Below are 16,846 nucleotides of genomic sequence, written 5' to 3'. Positions count from 1 at the left end.
GTATTCATAGCTAACCTGTAGTCCCACATGTTATCAAATTCACTCCCCTGTTACCACCACATGTGAGACATGATATTCATACAACCTATCCCATAACTTCCATATCTACAGAGCAGGTCATAAATGGCTTCTCTATGGAGGATGCACAGCATCTATTGGACATGCTAACATCCTAGGCTGCATCCTGCATGGGATCTGTCATGGATTTCTAACACCATTGGAAACACCTTGCAATCATACAGAAACCACTGGTTGGACCCCAGCTGATTGGACAAAGACAACTGTTACACCTTTACATAGGGGTGGTGCATGCACTGACCACCAGGACTATAGACTATAGACCTCTTTGTCTGAGTATCCATATCTGTATGGCTATAGGGGCAATCATCATGGAGCTCATCAGAACACATATATGTGATCTACACACAGCTGACTCTGCACAGGTTGGATGTCTGGCAGGTGAATCATGACTGTTAAATGTGGTGGACATTTCAGAGGCAGTTACCAAGGACCTGGATGAGGGGACATCAGGGCAAACAAACCCCTTTGACTGAGCCAAGCTGTCTGACTATATCCCCCCAGTCAGGAATCAGTTACAAAGCACCCACTTAGTCATCAATGGTACTATCATTGTAGGGTTCACTTTGTCGCCTATGGATGGCACACATTCTCAACATAGGGACATCTGCCTCCAATAGCCGATCTGTAAGAAGCAGTGTTCAGCGGGCTCAGTCCTGGGTCCTCTACTGCTTGGAATCCATTTAACCACAATACAAGCAAATACTGAATGTCTGTGGCTAACAATGTTGGCTGATGCCTGCAGACTGGGAGCACTGCTGGAGTCTGTGAGTTATGTCAATATCCACTAAGAGTGTATTAATGAACAAATGCCTGTTGACATAGTAATGGCCATAAACTCCATGCAAATATATATGCAATATAATTTCCATCACTAACACCTATGTACCTGGTAAGTGGCACATCAATTGCAACATGTGATGTACATACTCAGGGGTGAAAGAACTTGGCACACAGACCTGGCCATACAGGTTTACAACCAATGTGCCTGAGATCAACATGTCTCCCCAGTGGTATGACAGGAATCATATGTCCTAGCTGAGGGCATAAACACCCATAACTGACATACTCATAACCTCCATGTACTCTTCCCTTAGCATGCCAATATCTAAGTACAATGACCATTTGGTAATGGAATTTCCAAGCAGTACTGGCACTTGCACACAGCAGCATTGCCCCTCACAAGGCAACTTCACGTCTAGTATGTGACATTAGTAATACATGCTGGTGGGAGAGATTTGTCTAACAGACTTTATCCCACCTTTGAAACAGAACCCTGGCTAATAGCAAACTGAGCACTTCAGTGCATCTCAGCACATGCCATATGTATGAGTGGATGGGCAACCATAATTTCACCACAGGGCCTCTGCCTGTGTCCATCTTGGACTGGGGCAATATGTGCTGATAATGTAAATAAGGGTATACAGTTGTCTTTGGTTGTGATGGCTGTATGGCCATTATGCTAGTGAAGTTCAAACATCCTATGGTTCCTTAAGCTGATGTAAATTGCTCTAATAGCCACACACACAGTCATGGCTTCATTGAGGATATCACCACTTCCAATTGCTGCTTACAGGACATGGCATGGCACACACATAGTGCAAGTTGGCTGTATGTAGAGTAGAACACTATGGGGTGGAGCCTAGTTGGTCAACTGAGAGCAGTGAATTTTGAGAGCTCCATAAACTAGTACAATAATACAGGAAATTTTATTATTTTCAAGTTTAATATGTCAAAAATCTATAGATAAACTACTAAATTACATAAATATAAATTTTGGGGGAGGTATACAAATGTTTTTCTGTCAAGTAACTTGGAGATATATTGAGTTACTGAATATGAAAGTCACTGAATATGAACAACTCTGGGAATTCTCATCCCAGATGCTGCTTTGAAAAAAGAACTGCAATTGATGGCATCTACCTTACAGGAACTATCTCTGAAGATGGATGACTTTATAAATGACTTAGGAAACCTCAAATTAAATTTTCAAAAACAGACTGATACTCTTAAGAAACTATTACAGCAACACCATACAAAAATAACAAATATAGAGACTTCTCTAAATGACATTGACGGGACACTCAAAAAGGAAGAACTCCAAAAATAATTTCTGCTTAAACAGAATACATGGCTGCTTAACAAAATAGATGACTTAGAAAACAGGGAAAGGAGAAAAAACATAAGGATCTTTGGTCCACCTGAAAACACTGAAGAAGACATTATTTAATTCCTAATAACCTGGATTCCTGAATTTTTAGACTTGAAAGAGGGATTTTCATTTGGAATTGAAAGGGCGCATAGAGCACTGAGGAAACCTGCTAACTCAACAAATACTCCACCTAGATCCATAGTTATAGAATTTCTTTCATTTCTGGACAAGGAACTAATATTAAAATCTGCTTGGAGAAAATAACCCTTAAAATACAATCAAAGCCTGATAAGGTTTGACAAAGATTATTCTTCCACAATACTAGAACAAAGGAAAAAAGTCTGTCCAATAATAAAACTGTTAAAACAAAACAACATTAAAGCACAACTGGCCTTTCCAGCCAAGGTAAAAATATGTTTTGCCAATGAGATGAGAACCTTTAATGACTTAGAAGAAGCTATTATATTCATCAAAAACAACAATATAGTGTCTATCCCAGAAGAAATTGAATGGATGGCCCCTACTCTTAAAAGAATAAAAGAAACAAATCCTTGGGCTGATGCTAGAAAGAAGAAACAAAAAACTGATTCCAGGATAGCTGTCCCAAACAAATAACTCTTACAACTACATCTCTCAAAGCATCAACTGATATGGTGCATCACTTGTCATCTGTTTTTATTAAAAAAAGGACCATTTCTTAAACAACTGAGAAACAGTAATGATTTATTCAGAATGTTAAAAGAGTCCAATAATTCTTCATAAACAAAGGTAGGTCAAGATGGGTTAATATTTGCATTATATATAACCCAAATAAAGCAACATATAATACAAACATAGAAGTTTCTATTCCCCCTACTTGAACTCAATGAATTCTTATCTTGTTAATTTTTCATTGATTTTACTTATAATAATTTAAGTAATTAATTAACTAATTCAACAAGGTACCATTCATCAGAGTTCAGACTCAGATGTAACAAATTAACATCATATATAATAGCAGTAACAATAGAGTGTTTTGAAAAAAAATGCTGTCATGGAGACTAATGCCTTCTTCAGTTAAAGTATGATTTAGAAACATCATGTATATCCTCATTAAATAATAGTAGCAAGCTCTTAGTGCAAATGTCATCATTATTCTGTCTTAATATAGTTAATATCAATTATGGCAGGTATCATAGCTTTGAGTGCTGTTTGATTAAACCTGAAATGTTGTGCGTGGTTGCAGCTGTGTCTGGCAGCTGTTGTATGTTGTCATTTTCATCTCAGGGAAACTGTAGGTTGTGACTTGTGATTGAGGATTACTGACGCTTGTGTATTAGGAAGAGACATTTGGTGTTTTAGCCTGGATCCAGGGGAAGGGGGTGGATAAAACTGTGATTTGGGATATTTTGGCAGAGAATAGTTTGTTTATACATCTGCTTTGTGAGAGGTGGGAAGGCTAGAAGAATGTGTTGTCTCTTGTTGTGGTGACTTGGGAGTTTTTTTTTACCTGTTTGCTCTCCGTTCTTTTCCTGGCTACTGCCTCGCTGAAAGGGAGGGAATTTAGGCTTGAAGTTGCAGTGAAGTGAAGCTTTGCTTCAGGTGCATTGTGAGACCCTGGTATGCAGTACACGGACACACTAACAGAAACAGACACTCCCAGGTTGCTATGGTAACAGAGACAGAGTGACAAAAATGCTTAACAGCTCTGAGGAGCCTCTGAGATGATTCTCGGCAATGACATTTTTGGTTTTAAAAAAATATATAATAAAAGGGCTGTTTTAAACAACATGTACACATATTGATGGTCTCCCAATACTTTGTTTAGCTCATTAAGTTGACTCTTGATAAAAAAAAAAATAAATAAAATAATAAGCACAATTTTATATTTAAAATGTATTTTGGTCCAAACACATCAAGGACTTACATAAGAGTCGAAGTCTGAGTTATTGTGAAAGACTACGAACACTTGGTCTTGTGCAGTACCCTTTGTAGTGGTCTGGGAGATGAGCTTGCTCGGACGTGTTAGGCATATGGGGATAGCTGATTCTAGGGGTGTTTGGGGTTGCCGGGAAGTGCTAGAGAGTCATCAGATTTCCTTTGTGTAAATATCTGTGGGAATGGAAGGTGTGTTGAGTGTTTCACTGACAGAATGGTCACTGCATGGAACAGGCTGGTAAAATGGAACAGGACAAATATTGGTTTGGATATTTTAAGAACAGCCTTTAAACACACCACATGAACTAGTAAATGGTATTCTGGCAAAACTGGATGAGCATTGTTGCCCGTGCATGAAGTACTGATATGTGTGCATGTACAGATGGAAATACACTTATAACAAATAAACTAGAAGGGTCTCATAATTTAAAGTCTATGGACGGTATAAACACGCTTGGAAGGAGCTAATAACAAGAATAAGCATTACAGCTTGTGGTCTCTCAAATAACTAAGCAACAGCCAAAAAAAAAACACACACACAATAGTTATGTAATGTATGATTTTAGTAAATCTAGACATAAAATATATAATCGTCATATAAGATGAAGCAGTCTGCTGAATTTAGATATTAAAGACAGGATTTAATAACATGCACTACATTTAACATCAAAGGGAAGCATGATTATTTTCTTATATAAGTAAATGTGCATAACAACTCATGTAATTGGTTTAACTTGATTTGTAATTTTTGTAACCCATCTTGACCATATGTAATACTTAAGCAGTTACCAAGGTAACTAATGTTTTATACATGACATCAAACTTACAAAGTTGTTCAAGAGAAACAATAGAAGCCTGAACTTGAAATTTCACAGAATGTAACAATCATATTCTGAACAAATAGTATTAAATTGACAGTAGACACTCATTTTAATAACATGGGCTTGTGTATAATAGGACTACTGTTTTAACTTGTCATAAATGACATACACTATATTGAACATCAAGGGGAAGCATGATGATTTTCTCCTATATGTAAATGTGCATACCAAGTCATATAATTGCTTTAACTTGAATTGTGGTTTTGTAACCCATCTTGACCATACATAATACTTAAGTTGTTACCAAGGTAACTAATGTTTTATACATGACATCAAACTGACACAGTTGCTCAAGGGAAACAATAGAAGCCTGAACTAGTAATGTCACAGAATGTAACAATCATATTCTGAACAAATAGTATTAAATTGACAATAATCACTCAGTTTAACCTTTGCTGATTATACAAAATAGAATGTTGCCATTTAAATCTAAAAACTTTCAGTATATGCCATAAAATGGCAATTATTGAATATGGAAAGGGAACTTGTAATCATTAATCACAATAAGTGCATTTGTTGTTTTTAACCTATAATTTCACTCATTTTATAATACGAAATGACAGCTATGAAAATCCTTTTGTGTAGGAAATGGGGGGAAGAGGGATGCACTGATAATTAAAACGCACTAACTTTCATCAATGTTCACATAAAAGAAACTTGATGCTTTAAGTAAGTTAGCAACAAACAAAGTGATTACTTAAATGCTGGCAAACAATGAAATATAACTTCTGATATATCCAGTAAAATATATTGTATTATAAAACCCTAACTTGTTAGTATTACCATCTATTTATATTAAATAATAAGTTTTAAATAACTTCATCAATAAGGGTGAATATGTTAAATAACTGTGTGGTATAATATTTTACTGAGGTTTTATATATGATACATCCTACTTTACTATGATTGAATTACTTGTCATCTATCTTTCATAGAAATATTAATTTCTTACACAATAAGTAGATATTTATATTGTATTAGAATTCTGTCTAATCTACAATAGTACTATATCTGTTCAAAATAATATAAATATTGATTATTCCTATTACAAATATTCTCCATATGATAATTCAATTTATGGAGCTCATATGTTCTGGATTGTCAATGTATGAGTGATAATCTGATAGACTTAGGTTTATCCATCAGATTAGGAATGATTTTCATTCCATGGCTAGTGCGGATCTTAGTTTTGTTAATATTTATTAATTTAAATTAGTTATTTCACAAATACATTTTTAGTATGCCTGACTAAAACATTACTTTATTGGTAAATACTCAAAGTATAAAACTGATACTTTCTTTTAAAAGCTCAAACATATACTTTATAGTTATCACAGGAAAACGTTTAATAGTCACAATAAAACAAAAAATACATAGTCTAAATAACCTAAGATGGATTTAACTTTAATATCTTTAAATTCCAATGGCTTAAACATTCCTAGCAAGAGATCAAATCTACTGAAATATTTAAAACTGAACAAAGCACAAATTGTCTTCCTTCAAGAAACTCATTTCAAAACAAATGACAATTATAAATGGAATCCTAAGGAATATATGCTATTGGTGCAATCCACTTATAAGATAAAGACAAAAGGGGTAACAGTTTTATGGAAAACAAATGAGATTAACCCAGAAATCATTTATACGTATGAAGATAAAGAAGGCCTTATGACATTAGTAATAGTTAAATGTAATAACAGAATATGGACCCTAGCCAATCTATACTGGTTCCCAGGCATTGGAATAGGAACTGTTAAAAACACTTGGATTTCATTTGCAATAATTATAAAGGCAACTTAATATTAGGAGGAAAAAAATCTGTATATTTGATATTTCTGAAACTATAAATAAAAGACCGTTGCATACATCTGCTGTATCAAAAGCTTTAAACAAGTGGATAGAACCATTTCATCTTGTAGATGCTTTCAAATCTTTGTTGTTTTCCCTTTAAGATCACAGATTTGGTACCAAAACTAGAACAGATAAAATATTTGCTGCCCATGACTTACAGTCTAAAATCATTAATTTCTCAATCAATCCCTGCCTCTTTTCAGACCACAATTCATTGATACTAAAACTTCAAAATGGGTACAAACCATTAATCTTTAACTCCAGAATTCCAGCATATATAACTACAATTAAAGAGTTCAAACCCAGGTTATTATCTGAATTACAGTTATTTTTAGATATTAATTACACCACAGATATAAATAAAATAATGATATGGGACTCATTAAAAGCTTACATATATGGTAAAACCCTAACTTGGTATAAACAAAAAATCAGAGAATGGGATTCTGAATTATTAGATCTATAATCCAAACGTTTGTCAGTAAAAGCTGAAAAAAATCAAAATCATTTGAAGATGAAAAAGAAAGTAGAAGTATTAAACAATAAATACAATGACATTCTAACATATAAAACTAGTTTAGCTTTAGAAAAACTAAAAATTAGTACATTGGACACTTCTCCTAAATATCTACTGAATTCTCCAATTATAGGCCAATAGCTATACTCTCTCCACTTGCAAATATTATGGAAAAATGTATTCATAGACAACTCATGCACCACCTAATCCAAAATCGCCTTATGGCAGACACTCAGCATGGCTTCTGTCCTCATCACAGCACCACTTCAGCCCTCCTAGCCTTTACTAACACCATAAACCATAATCACAACAATAATTATATATCCTCAGCCCTCTTTTTGGATCTTTCCAAGGCATTCGATATGGTTGATCACCAACTTTTAATCCACACCCTGCAAACATTCTGTCTAGATACTGGAGCCCTCCAATGGTTTCAATCCTACCTGAATGTGCGACAGCAGGCTGTCCTCTGGCAGAACAAACTCTCTAACCTTTTACCTAACACCCTCAGAGTACCACAAGGCTCTATACTAGGGCCCTTGCTGTTCTTCATCTTCATTAACGACCTTTATACTGTCATCCCAAATGTCAGCTGTATCCAATATGCTGATGACTCTACTCTGATTTACTCAGCCACATCTCCAGTAGAGTTATGGTCAGCTACCCAGACCACCTTTAATACAGTAGAAAACTGACTTTCTGAACATCATCTGTACCTAAATCCCAAAAAAACTAAAATGCTGTTATTTTCACCAACACGTAGGTCTACTGCTTTCACCTTTACCATAAAATCAAATGATGGCACAATAATCTCCCCTGACCCATCTACAAAACTATTAGGTGTCATCATAGACAATAATCTCAAATTTGACCTACATGTTAACCAAACTATCAAAACCATCAATAAAAAACTAGGGTCACTTTACAGAATAAAAGCCTTCCTAACCCCTCCAGCTAAAATTGCCATAGCTCGCTCTCACCTTCTTTCAACCCTTCTGTATGCATCCCTCTACTCGAATTTGAACAAGACTGTCCTTAGCAAACTCTCAATTTGCTACAACCACATTGCCAGGTTTGCCACTGGGCTGCCTTTTAGGACACACCATTGCATCAATCTAAATCAGCTTGGTTGGCTTGAACTACCCAGCCTAATCCAGTATAACCAATTGATTATGGCCTATAAAATCCTCTATAATCCGGACAATACTCCTGCACTTAAAAGTATTATCACCCCCTATAACAATCCTAGACCGCTTCGATCCTCTAACAAACTACTAATTCAGACTAGCAAAATTAATAACACAGCCGGTGATTCTCTCTTTGCAAACTCTGTAAGTAGATCCTGGAACTCTCTTCCAGCTGATATTACCTTACTTTCCACCTTAGGTCAATTTAAAACTAGACTCAAACAACATTTGTCACTTAACTGGCTATGTCAATGTATCAAGTCTGGCTAACTCTCTCTAGAATGTGTAAAAATCTGATAACCAGTTTACTGTGTAATTTAATTTAATCCTGGCGTGTGCTCAGGATTAACTGCAACCTGTGGAACTTGTTTAACTTGCTTACTTATGTAATCTCTGTAAATAGTCTGTTTGTAATATGTAATGCTGGTATTATGTAATGCTGGATCTGCTTACCCCTGGAGCTTTTCTCCCCAGGCCTCCACTGAAAATGGACATGGATCCAGTCGGACTATCCCTGTCAACAAATGTAAAATAAAAAAATAAAAAAATAAAATCTACATAATGTATCCACAAAGAGTCAAAACACAATCAAAAGCTAATAACATTAAAAGTATCTTCCATGAAAAGAAAGGGAAAAATGTATCGGATATAGGTGACATTCTTGATGCCTATAGAAATCACTATATGGCACATTTCCAAAAAGAAAATATACATATCAATCAATTAAATCTAGCTGAAAAATGTTCTAATATACAACATACCAGAAAAATTAAAACTAGATCTGTAAGCACCCATATCCTACAAATAAATTACAGATACAATAAAAGAGGGCAAAAATAATAAAGCTCTAGGTATAGATGGCACAATTATGGAAATATATACATTTTTTTCCTTCAAAGATACTTTCCCTCTTCCATAAAACTCTATTAGAAATTCAGTCACAAGCTTCAATACCACCCTCTTGGAGATATTCCTTAATCACACCAATCTTAAAGAAAAACACATCCCCAAACCTCTGTATCTCATATAGACCTATATCATTATTAAATAATGAATATAAGATATTTATGACAATATTAACTAACAGAATGAAAAGGCCACTTTCCAAAACAATAAATAATGATCAAACTTGATTTATATATCAGAGACACACACATGACAATATTAAAAGGATAATTTCTCTTATAGATTATGTTAATAAAGTAAATAAATAAACCGTCATAAATGGCTGAGGGATATAGAAAAAATACTTTGATTCCCTAATGTCGACTACTTATTCAAAACCCTAATGCTATTTGAATTTCCTGCATCCTTTGTTCATCTCCTAAAGTATATATATGCAAATAATATAGCGTATATCAGGTCAGGTTGTTTTATCTCTGAATCAATACATGTAACAAAAGGCAATAAACAAGGATGTCCCATGTCACTGATTCTATTTGCTCTGGCTATTGAAATATTGTCAGATTCAATTTGTAACAATATAAAAATCAAAGGAAGAGATGTGTATGAACAATACAATTCTAAAGTAATGCTATTTGATGATGACATATTACTAACATTATCTAATACAAAAGGCATTAGAAGAATTATATATATTAATTGACAAATTTCACATGACTTCAGGACTCCATTTCAATAAATCAAAATCAAAATTTGTATTTTTAAATAAAAAAAATACTGCAAACTAAGGAGGATCACATCATAGGGAAACAAGAATCTACCTTAAAATATCTATGAATTGAGTTATGCAAGGATAATAATGAATTAGTCTCAAAAAACTACAATAATGTCATCAATACAATTAAAATCTCTGTGGAAAAATGGAACAAAATAATATTATCATTTGAAGGTAGTCTACAATTAATAAAAATGGTTTTACTACCCACGATCCTATACATAGCCTTGGCAATACAACTGTTACCAAAAAGAAATATACTTAAAGAAATAAACTCATGCCTAATAAAATTGTTATGGTTTCCCAAAAGAAACAGAATAGCTTTAATACATCTTATCAGACCATGGAAATAGGGAGAATTAAACTTTCCTGGCATAGAAACATATATAAAAGCATCAATATCTAAAACATTCTCAGATTGGATAAGTGCAAATTACTCTACAAATTGGAAAGAATTACTGACTGTAATATCAATAACTGAATTTGATTTACAAAAAAAAAAATTCAAATAAGAGATAAAAACAATTTGTCATGGCACATATTTTGTATTAGTATACAATATAACATAACTAAACCCACTAAAACTTGTATAATTAATTACTACATTGACTCATTTAGGAAAAGTATTAATGCAAATATAGATTTAAAAATCTGGTTTGATCTTTTAACACCATTTATAGTCACAAAGAACTTTCCACATAAAATATATAGATCAATTATTAATTCCTGGGAATAGAAAGGATTTGTTCTTTGGCTCCAATGTATCAAAGAACTAAATGTTTTAGATATGCAAGTAATAAAAACAACATACAAAATTCCACAACAGAACTGGCTAACTTTACAGCGTATTCTGTGATATTCACAAGATTTAAGTAGAATAATTAACAATTCTTCATTTAAAGAAATACCTATATTTATGAAATACATATATGAAATCATATGTAATGACTTTGACACGGGAAACAGTATTTCAAAATTTTACAAAATATTGATAAACTAAAAAACGACACCCAAAGCCTCATACTGGAAATGTATAACAAAAGGACACTCAATACAGTTAACTGAAGATAGTAAAACAAATATCTTATTATCGAAAAATATACATCCTTTATACAATACTGGAAAGTTTTTAATTGGAAATGCTTGCACAGAGCATTCATAACCCCAGACAAAATCAGTAAAATTAGTTCTTCCATAAAAGGAATGTGTTGGATATGTGAGCAAGTACACAATGCAGATCGGAACCACATTTTCTTTGATTGTGTTAAAATTAAGCCATTTTGGATTGGCATTAAGAACTTTCTACAAGCTTTATTTAATGAATCATTTTATTTAACTAAAGCTCTTTTATTATTAAATGTGAATGAATGTCCTCATTTGAATAGTTCAAACATGTATCTAGTATGGACTATACTTGCAATTTCAAGGAAGTGTATAACAAGAAGATGTAATACAAACACAATACCAACTTTGGAAGACTTCTACTGCCTACTGAAGACCACAGCATTATTGGAAATTAAAATTAAAAAACAAAGAGTTTATCTAAAGCCATTTATCAACAAACCTTGGGGAAAAGTCTTATCATTGATTGACACTATACAATAATTATTCAGACACTCTGATAATGGATTAGACATACTTATAAAGTAACTGTATATATTAAGATCTGTTATAGTGTCAGGCTGATGTAAATAGTGTACATAGTTATTTAAGATGTTATGTATAAATACTATGGAATTCATTCAAATGTAAATGAAAAATAAAACATTTTTTGAGAAAAAAGAACACTTACCTATGTAATGGTACACACTACAGATCAAAGTACATGATGCATGCAACACACCTCATGTCTGATAGTACTATCGATTTAGGACCTATGCTTGATGACATCAGCAGGCCTAGTTGTGGTCAAGCATTTGGAGGGCCACATCACCTACTACAAATAAAATTCTGCAAAACCCTACATCTTTCTAAGTTACTGTGCTGATCATATTTATGCCATATGGACAAACACACATACACACCAAATGGCCTGGAGTGAGATTATAACCCCTACCTATCTATACTTAACACTATTGATCACAATAATTATCACATGTGCTACAGCATAAGTTAGATGCTAAAATGGCAGTTGGTAGTTGTTACTCAACTCTCTCTCTCTCTCTCTCTCTCTCTCACATAGATGACAAGCAGATGAGGTATTTCATTTAGATGCTTTAGTATATAGAAACACATCAGGATGGATAGCAGCATCATAAAATATGAACAAACTAGTTAACAGACATATCTTATATGCATACATGCTTACATCTCAACAGCTTACTACAAAATGCAGTCTAGCTTGCACATGTTCAGTATTTATACACTTGTCCAAGACCTTGGATAGCTTCTTAAAGGTATATACACACATTGATCAACATCCTCCCTATTAAAAAGATTTCCCTTTGCAAAAACAATATTAGAGTCAAACATGCATTACTATATACATCAGAGACAAAACACAGTGTTCATGTCCAAGTTGTTTTACATCTGTTACAGGGTTTAGAGAAATGACCATATCTTATAACATAAAAGTTTGAACCAAATTTAGCAGCAAGAACAGTCTGTAGTGCACAACTCATATCAGGAACTTCTGGATTCATCACAGGAATGGGAATGTCCTCTGGATCTTCCTCTGGAATTGAAACACCAGACAACTCACTCTGAGATAAAGAGCCTTTCTCACAGGCTATGTGCTGTGGTATAGGCTCAGACGCCAGTGTCAAATGCTTCCAATTCCACCTAAAAACTGCTCCTTGCTATTCCACAATGTATGATCTCAGCTCTGGGCAAATATTCCTCACAACAACAATCCAATCTTAACCTTTGGACATTTGCATTCTTACCATTTCTTCTTCTCGGAATGGATTGAGTGGTTTGCTTGTTTTATCACAGTAGGACTTCTGGGTTAAGAGCTTCTTCAACAGATTGGCTATCATTAATCTGTTGTTCTTGACACATGGACCCAATAATTGACTGCTGATTGGTAATGTGGTTCTGGATTGCCTCAACAGAAGTCTCTGAGCAGGTGAACCAAGAGCTTTATCATAAGGAACATTTCTGAGATTCAGGAGATTCAGGAAAACATCACAATTATCTCATTTTGATTTCTCAAGTAACTGCTTTGCACTTTGAACTGTATGTTCTGCCAAACCATTTGACTTTGGGTACTCAGGGCTACTCATGACATGAGTAAAGTCCCATTCTTCAGCAAATCTTTTTAATTGTCAGCTTGTAAACTGTGTACCATTGTCAGAAATAACTTTGTGCGGAGTATCATAGACTGCAAAATGATGTTTTATCTTAGTAATGACAGTACCGAATGCTAGGTTAGGAAGTAGGTCAATCTCGAACCAATTGGAGTAAAAGTCTACTAACACCAAATAATGTTGATCATTCCAATCAAAAATGTCCGCAGCCACTAACTACCAGGGTAGTTCAAGAATCTGGTTTAGCTGAAGTGGTTCCTTCTGCTGATGTGGCTTAGTACTACTACATACTGAACAAGATAGAATTAATCTCTCAGTGTCTTGTGACATAGAAGGCCAAAATAATAGTCCTCTCATCCTTCTTTTGGTAGAATCAACTCCTGTGTGACCACAATGCAAGATAGTAATATACTCTTGTTGAGAGGACTTTGGAACAATTACTTTTGGACCATTCCTAATGATACCATTTAGACAAAATTTCACCTCTGTATGGAAAATAAGGTTGCACTTCTTGAGATAAACTTGATTGCTTTGATGGCCATCTTTGATTGAGAAAGTGGTTGAGCCTTTTTGAAACTGGATCTTAGCTGTGTGATCTCTCAACTCATCAAGATGAGTGGAAGAAAAATTTCTCACTTCCATGACTTCAAATCAAGGTTCTCATTTTTATGCTGTTCTTTGGTGTATCTGAGTGTTCTGGATAATGTATCAGCAAGATAAAGAAGTTGTCTTTCTTGTAGACAAGATTGATATTATACTTTTGTAATCTCAGCATCATGCATTGCAGTCGGGCTGGAACTGAATGTTTTCGCTTTCTCAAGATAGTGGCTAAAGGTTGATGGTCTGTTTTGATCTGAATAGATCTACCATAAACATAATCATGGAACTTCGAACATCCAAACACACTTGCCTAAAGCTCTTTCTCGATCCAGGTGTACTGCATTTCAGTTTGGGCAAAAGTTCTTTATGCATAGGAAACAAGTTGATCCTCTTGTAAAATGACTGCAGCAAGACCAAATTTTGAAGCATCACAGGAAAGTGTTACTGGCTTGTGAACATCATAATATCTGAGTGTCGGTGGACTAGCAGTTCTCTGTTTCAGGACATAAAACACTTTTTGGTGTTGCTCTCACCAAGACCAGGATACACATTTATGTGTCAACTTTCAGAGTGGTGCTGATAGCTGACTCAAGTCTGGAATGAACTTACCTAGGTAATTAACCATGCCAAGAAAATGTTGCAGGGCTTGAACATTATCTGGAGCTGGCATCTTGAGAATGGCTGTTTGTTTAGGAGGGTCTGGTTGTAAGCCTGAACAGGTAAATAAATGACCAACATCAGTAACTTCTCATAGCCTGAATTTGCATTTCTGTGGATTGAGCTTGAGTCTCTTGATGTGCCTTTCTAGAACTTTTCTGAGGTCTCTGTTATGCTCCACTTCATCATGACTTAATGCTAGTATGTTGTCTTCTATAATTGCACAAGGATACCCAGAAAAACATTTGCTCCATTGTATGTCGAAAGACTTCACTTGCAGAATTTATCCCAAATGGCATTCTCAAAAATCTGCATCTGCCATACAGAGAACTGAACGTAGTGAGCAATGATGATTTTTGTCAAGCTGAATTTACCAAAATTAACTCTTTACATCATCTAAGACAGAAAAATAGTGGCATTCGGCATCAAAGCTGCAACTTCTTTGACTGTGCACATTGGATGATAAGGTCTGTTTAGTGCTTTGTTCAAATCTTATGGATCAGTACATATTCTGATGTCATCTGAGCTTTTCTTGTGAGCTATCACCATGGAAGACACCCACTCAGTTGGAGTTTTAACTAAACAAATCACACCTTGTCATACCATTTTATCTAGCTCAGCCATTACTCTGTCCTGGATGGCTATTGGAACTTTATATGCTGGCCTGGTAAGTGGACTGACCTCTGGGTCTAACTTCATGGAGGACACAACTGGAAGTTTGCTTAGTTTGTCTTCAAAAAGATCAGCATAGGTAGAAAAAATGTACTGGGAGAAATTAGAGTAGTGGTCTTTTAAGCTAACTTGATAAACTTCCTTATTAAATAAAAGCAGTCCCATTTTCAAACTGTCCATGAGCCCTAATAATGACTGGATGTGCCACTTGACCACATAGAATAACAAGTTGTAGCTTCCTCCAGCAGAGTAACATGAAAGCACTACTGAGCCTTCGGTCTGAATTTCTTCACCTCCATAAACAACAAGCTTCACACACCTTGCCAAATCAAGCCTTTCACTATTGCACACTCTCACAAATGTTTCTGATGACATAACATTGCATTTGGAACCTGTATCAACTTTGAGCTCTATGGGTTTGCCATTTATCCGAACAGTACAAAATACTTAATTCTTTGCCATTAAATCTACTGCATTGACTGTTTCATGAAGCATTGGCACACTATCCACATAAAGAGTAGGGTTGTAGCTTTCTAATTTATCAAGTCATTTCTTAAAATGTCCCTTTTTAATAAAATAACGTGGGCCTTTTGATTTACAAAACCTTTTGAAATTATTCCATTTATTGCATTTGTGGCATTGCTGACCAAAAGCTAAACATTTTTCCCTTTTAGATTCATGATTTCTACCATAATTCTGACAGTTAGCAATGAAACTAGGTTGAGGCCCATGCTTTGAGTTTGCTGACTCACTTGTATGCTTCACTGAGACTGCGCGAACTCTGAAATTTTCTGGAAAGTTCTCGGGTATACCATTGAGTGCTGCAGGGGCTACAGTTGTTGCCATGTGCTTGTATTTCTTTTAATAACTTGCTGCATACTATTAACATGAGCTTTATCACTGTGCCTTCTAGAGCTATTTTCATTTGTAAGCATATTTGTGTGCTTTTCTGTGAGCTCGTATATCTGACAAATCTTAATGACATTCTTCAAAGTTAAATCACTGTTATGAAACAAAAGCTTTCTCACAGCATCATCTTTAATACCACACACGTCTGTCCTTTATCAACTCACCCCTTAAATCACCAAATCTGCATGTTTTAGCATTGTTTCTCAGGTCGGGTATATATATTGCAAAACTTTCACCAGGCTTTTTTCCCTTGTGTAAAATAACTGCCTTCCATTGTAACATTTGTCTGGGTTTACATATTTCTCTAAATTTGCATGTTAAGGACTCAGGTTTCTCCCTTCACTCAGCCTGTACAACAATATGATGTTTTTTCCCCTCTCTGGTATAGATAGCATGTGCATACACAAATGAATGTTCCCTTTCAATGGCTTCTGACCCAGCTAAATTAAGAAGAATAAGTACCTTTGTACAGTTCTATTTATCAGAAAATGTGGCCTGT

This window comes from Protopterus annectens, chromosome 2.part0 (assembly GCF_019279795.1).
Source record: "Protopterus annectens isolate FY-2018-M chromosome 2.part0, PAN1.0, whole genome shotgun sequence".
Lineage (NCBI taxonomy): Eukaryota > Metazoa > Chordata > Ceratodontiformes > Protopteridae > Protopterus > Protopterus annectens.
Note: the sequence above shows the minus strand (reverse complement) of the source record.